Genomic DNA, 6,712 nt, shown 5'->3' with positions numbered 1-6,712 from the left:
ATGGGAGTTTTATATACTCCGGTGGAATGGTATTCAGAGTTTACTCCCGTGCTGGCCAGTTTTTGGGAGGTGCAAAGGAGTAAGCAAAGGACGTCCTTCAGTGCGTGAGTTTTTTCGTGGATCATTGGGAGTATTTGTTTACTTCGATCAGAATGTTCCTAGGTCATGATGGATTAATTACTTCCAAACTGTAATTTAATTATTATTGCAATTACTTTGCTTCAAAAGTAGTTTAAATACAATTACAATTACGTGAAAGTAATTAATTAAAATTGCAAATTACTTTTAAAAGGTAACAATTACTATTTTCTTAGAGCGACCCGACTTGGGCCATTAAATATTAAACAAGTTGTTTAGAATGCAACACATGTGTTTATTATTTGCCAAAATGTCTGAGGAGGCGTAAACATTGCTGTATAAATGTCCCGTATTGTACTTCATTTTTGTGAATACTGTAAAAGGTACGATAGAACCTGACGGTTTGGGTAGTGAAGTCCTACGTTCTTATATTTTAAATCAATAATAATAAAAGATTTATTCACATACCCGAAGACGCCAGATCGATCAAGTAAAATTGTGTTGACACAAGCTTGTATTAGCCAGGCAACTAGAAATGCGACAATTAGTCAAATCTGAATATTTTAATAATGTCACTGCAAAACTACAATTCATACGGGCTAATACTACAGCCTTAACATACAAACAGTTAATGTTTTTGTAAATTATTTAGACTGAGTTGAAATTAAAGTGGGTCGGAAATCTATAAGAACCCAGTCGGGGCTCACGAATCAATGGTGACAATATTAACAGTTGCGAGGTCAGTCTTCAAAAACACTTATGCAAATATTATCCCAAGTAAAACAAACATAAAATAAACCTAGAAATAATGCAAAGAAACAAACATGAGACCGTACTGAGAGAGCGACGTAATAAACTAGCAAAAAAAACAACTTCATAGACAATTAAAATCCCCAACCTTGGCTGAAAGCTGAAGATCAATTTCGTTTCTTTTAATATTTTTTGCATGTTTTAGCCATCTTTTTTAGCTCGCACCGGAGAGAGGCTCCAAAGAGGACTGACTCTCAACACGGAGTGTAAGGAACAAAGCAAGAAACAACCCGACGCTATTTTTGAGGGCCGTGTGTGTGAGCGCGTGTCTATGTGTGCGAGTGTGTCACCGAACGCTAGGCCGTTTGCGCGAGCGCTGAGGTTTTCACAGAGGTTCCGTCGGCAGCGCGGTCTTGCAAAAGTAATAGTAATTATGCGTGAACTTTCCCTATTACTGGCGCTAGAAAGTAGTTAAATCAGAACTATAATTCCATTTAGGTGGAAATATTTATTACCAAATAAAAATTAAAAATAAACTGATTAAATTATAATAATTAAATACTGCAACTGACTTACTACATGGGAGTATTCTTTCACATATATATAGGAGATTTTGCGTCGACCCACGGGAATATTCCTACACACTTGCCTAGGTGTTCTTACGTGTACCCACTGAGGTATTCTTTCAGATCCATTTGGCAGTTTTTACGTAAACTTATGTGACTATTCTCTCTCATCCAGCATCTGAGAGTTACTACCTTGGCCCATTTGAGAGTTTTTACGTGGACCTACGAGTGTATTCTTTCAGATCCACCTGGAAGTTATAACATGTACTGACAGGAGTGTTCTTTCACATCCACCTAGGAGTTTCAATAGAGACTTCTGAGAGTATTTTCTTGCTACTTTTAAGCGGTTTCTTCAAGGTCAGGAAGCGTGAAAGGAAAAACATAAGCAGATAGCATTGTGCATCACTTAAATATATTCCACACATTATTTACATTTCTTGCACACTTCTTGTGTATCAAGAGGTCATGTAGCCTTGGGCGCAAATTGGCTTATGAGTCATAAGCCAATTTGCGCCCAAGGCTACATGACCTCTTGATACACAAGACGTGTGCAAGAAATGTAAATAATGTGTGGAATATATTTAAGTGATGCACAATGCTACCTGCTTATCTTTTTCCTTTCACGTCTTGTTAAACCTAGTCTGATGCATAGTATACACCAGACGGTCATTTAAACGGCCTACAGAGAAAATTGCTTAAAGAAATCTGTGAACAAGCGCACGCCTAAGGGCACATCGAGAGTTGAGATTGTGGGCTGATTAACCGAATCTTTGAAGGACATCATTTTGAGGGCCATTGAAATGTCTGTCTGAAGGGGGTATTACAGTGCATGCATACTAGACTAAATTTGATACTGACGCCAAGACCGCTCTGTAGAAATTTATCAATTCCAGTGCCTTAACCCACGCCTTTATGCAGCACGGTCCCAAAAACGCATGCATAATGGCAGTCAGCATCTTATGTACAGCCTTCACATACAAGAATCGAAACATTCAGTAAGCGGCAAAAAGGCACGCCCCTCCCTGATGGAGCCGTATCTTAAGTTCAAAGTTCGTCCTTATCAGCACTAATATGCAGATAAATTATATCAAACTTTACAGATTTTGATAAGACGTAATAAGAGAGCCACCAATTTTTCAACTCGACTTATTTATGTTAAACACCTGACTGCTCCTTCTTAGACGTCGCAGCTCGCTCGTTATCTCAGTGGTAGCAAGAGATGCAATTACCCCTCCTGCAAACAGTCCGCTGCTGGCCGTTCTCTGTCTTGCATAGTGCTGGAAGGTTCCTGGAACCAAAAAAGCGCAAGCGTAAGTTAAAATTTGCTCACAATAGATGTTGCCGACGTCATTGTATGTATGTACCTTGCAAACTAGGTGGGGAGGGACGTTTCTCGAAAAGTAAATTGAAGACAGTTTATTCAAAGCAATACCAATTCTATTGCAATTGGAAATATGGTAAAAGGGCAGAACGATTTTTTTAAGAGGTCTTGTTGCGATGCTTTAGTACATTTTTTTTCTTGTCTAAATATAAACCACGTTCTGACCACACCACGAATGCATCAATTTTGTGCTCGTAAAGACACCAAACCATTATTTAAAACGAATGTCTGAGAAGATATCTCGGGACGCCTCGCGTTCGTGACGCCTTGGTTCTCCTTCACAGTCAAGGCTACATGGGGCTGGCGTGATTGTGAGCTTCGCCACTTAATGGCGTCAATGCATTACAACATGAACACTCGAGTTGTCGCTGCCCGCTTTCCGCAGGAGTTGAATTGGCGCGGGCGAGAAAATGAATCTGGTTTAGCCCAGCTAGAGAGGGCTCGTGCGCACACAGTTTGCCGTCATGTTTCCGTAGAATTGTGCTGGTTTATGTGGAGTCTGAGGTAACGGTATTTGGTTTATTCTTTTTAAATAATGGCTTTAGGTCTTTTTGAGCAAACAATTGGTGTCTTTGTGGTCTGGTCAAAACGTGGTTGACATTAAGACAATAAAATAGGTTCTAGAAATTTGTTGCAGTAACCTTTTAAATGAGAAAAGAAAGAACAAAGTACACCATAATTTCTAAACGCTCACATCAAACAACTTGTGTATAACTCTCTACCCTTTTGTGGTAGTTTCCTTTCTTATCGTTTTATGATCTCAGTAACTCTACAGGGTGAATGACAGACCCGCAAAAATGTAAGTAAACAAGCATGTAAAATTCAAAGCATATCTCTAGCTTTTAAAAAGTCAGACCAATTAAAATAACCCATCGGAAAAACTGTAGAATACTTGAATTGTTGGATGTAATCTGAATAAATTCGAATTAATATGCAATCATAGCAATTTATTCCTAAAACTGTAATGTTCGTCACCCTGGGAAAGTCACTCGGCGAAAGAACTAAACCTCTTCCATTCTTATCATAATTGAATGCACTGCAAACGTGCTTAGAACAAAATATATCTGGAGTCGTATATGAGAGTTATGCACTTTTAGAGAAATCTTTATAAAGGATAGTTCACGTGTACAGCAAAAAGCTAAATCAACACTTAAACAGCGCTGACTTGAACTTAACTTAGCACTGATACAACAGTGCATCAGTGTCGGATTATCAACAAGGATCAAAATCAGTATTATTCCCAGCACTTACTAAAAGTACTGCTGTATCGTGGGGTCCCGAATCTGTGTGAAGCGTTTAAAATCACTACATAAATTGGCTCCATACTGTATCGCGCTGAGATTTACCACAGAGGTGCCTGAAAGTGGTAAAAGCATAGCATACAAAATTCCAAAAAACAAACTTACCCGAGTAAGCTCATTCTTTAACATGTACAACGACTCACAGATGGCGGCAGCGGTCCCTTTGGGATACGGCAGCTCAGTAGACACCCGGTCGCGCAAAATTACACGACATGTAGCTTAAATTACTCGACGGACAATCGGTTTTATTAGTTTTGTGTCCATTTAATATGCTTTATTGGGAGCGAAAGGAAAATAATGTTCTGACAAATATAACGCCGAAAAGGCGTGCGCCGCTTAGGACTCAAAAAGGTTGGCTGATTCTGGCGCGACCGGACGGCTGTTGACCTACGATAAGCCACCGGGCTCGATGTCGCCATCTGTCGGATATTGTACCAGTCAGGGGATGCACATTTAGCAGACGTGTGCCATAGGTAGAAAAAGCCTGCCATTTTTTTACAGCGGAGCTGTTAAGGGCTAGTTTCCCCAGTTTCGTGTCCGTGGACAAATAAATATCGAGGCAACCCTCTGGACAGCCACCGCCGTCGCTCGTAGAGGGCGGCACATAGTACAGCTCCGCTGGTCTTCCTTCTTCAGAGTGAAAAGGCTGAATTTGTTTTTCTTGCCTTTTACTCAGATAAGTTTGTTCTTTGACCTTGAAATGCGATAATTCTATCACCTTCAGGCACGTGTTGTAAGTCGTTGCCTGATGCATCCCCGAACCGATTTATGCGGTATTTTTAAATGCAAAGCCACGATTTAGGACTTAGCAGCAGAGCTGTAGTTCATGAGTATGAATATGTATATCTAACATGTATTTAACAACACATGAGGATGTATATCTAACAATTATATTCGGCAGATATTCAACAAGAAGTCGCCTGACTTAGACAAACAATTTCACTTCTTTGAGTCGTAATTTCACTAAAGTTTAAAATTAGACATGCTAACAGGGTCCCATCAATCTTTCATGAGTATTGGTAGTTTGAAAAAGCAACATTTTTTTTATTCACCTTTTTACTAGTTGCGTGCAGTAGAGGCAAAGGCAACGCCAGACGAAGGAGAAAGCGCAAGCACTAGAAAGGCTGGGGAGGAGGAGAGAAACCTCCTCTCCTATTTAACGTTCCTCTCCCTCTCCCCTCGCCCTCCATTTCCCTCTTCTCCTGTCCCGCCTTCCTAGCGCTTGCCCTATCTCTCTTCGCCTGGCGTTGAGTCGCCTGCAGCGCAGAAAACTAGTCACAGTAACTATTAGCGACGTGCGCGACCAAAAGGGTCGCTGTGGTCGGAGTTTTCGATTGGCCGAACCAATGCTTCCTAAATACCGATAATGCTTGCCCAATCGTGGGCTGACGGGGAGGTAAATTCTGCGAATCCCCGGGACCTCGAGGCAAATATTGCCAATCAGGACCAGGCAAATTGTGTCCGTGACGTGATGGTAGGAAACCATGCGGGGGCAGCACCGAAACATATCGGAACTATTAGAAGTCGATTGTAAATGGCTCTGATGACTGCTTGGTCCGGTTCTCTAGCAGCCCAAGGACCACTAGCCTTCCCACTCGAACCTTGCTTTGAGCTCTTCATTATGGTACTGTGCCCACAAGTTGTGCTAGCAGGCTTGCAGCACCAGCTGAAGGAGTTGAAGGCCCACTTCTGACAATACAGAGCATAGAAGAAGCCATCACTTAGCAGAACAGCAGATAAAAAAGAATAAATGGCACAAATAATTAGAGTAGAGTTTTAAAGATTCATCTCAACCACCCAGGTATTGTGAAGCTAGATGGACTTTGCAGCACAGTAAGCTTCAGTCACATTGCAGGCACCTCGGTCTGGTTTACAACTTGATAACTCAAGATCAGAGGAAAAGAACTTGCAACAAAGACAACTTCCAATTAGCGGCCAATAAACGTTAAACTCTAAATATTTCAAGTGCATTAATAAACAAAATTAGCGTGACCATGACAACCTGCTTGACAATTTGTTTTTGTGTCGATGGTACAGGACACGAAAATTTTGAATTAAGGATAAGGTATATCCGCGCTTCGTACTGCCCAAGGTCCTTACCGCACTACTTCGCGATGCGTGAGAACAACTTGTTTGGGTCGCGTCACAGCCCCCAGCCTTCCGCTGCGATCGAACATAAGGTGAAATGGCGTAAAACTGCGGCAAAATCCGCGAAAGCGCGCGGGCCGGCTCCCTTAAAAAAAAAATTAACCAATTTCTAAAAAATTTCTAGACATAATTAAGGCTAGAGAGCATAGATTTCCTGGGGAGAATGTATCCACCTATTAACCATTGTCTAAAGATTATTGGCCGCTGCTTGCTAGAGGTTTTGTGTAGTCTTTAGCGTACAGATAATGTGGCGACTCTGTACAGCAAACATACAGACATTCTAGCAACACTGCTGTCCCATTTCTAGCGACAAGAAGAGAGTTTCTAACGAATTCCTGTAGACAAGTGATAAACATTCTTTTTACATGTTTATCAGGACCCAAACGTTTGAACGTGACCACACGTTCAAACGCGTGGTCACCTGCGAGGTCGAACGGTACCCGTTTGAAACGGTACCCGTTCGAAACGGTACCCGTTTGATACGGATG

The sequence above is a fragment of the Ixodes scapularis genome, unplaced genomic scaffold (genome assembly GCF_016920785.2).
Source record: "Ixodes scapularis isolate PalLabHiFi unplaced genomic scaffold, ASM1692078v2 PGA_scaffold1__304_contigs__length_218370807, whole genome shotgun sequence".
In the NCBI taxonomy this organism is placed as follows: domain Eukaryota; kingdom Metazoa; phylum Arthropoda; class Arachnida; order Ixodida; family Ixodidae; genus Ixodes; species Ixodes scapularis.
The sequence above is the reverse complement of the archived record's forward strand: the minus strand, read 5'-3'. Positions refer to the sequence as shown.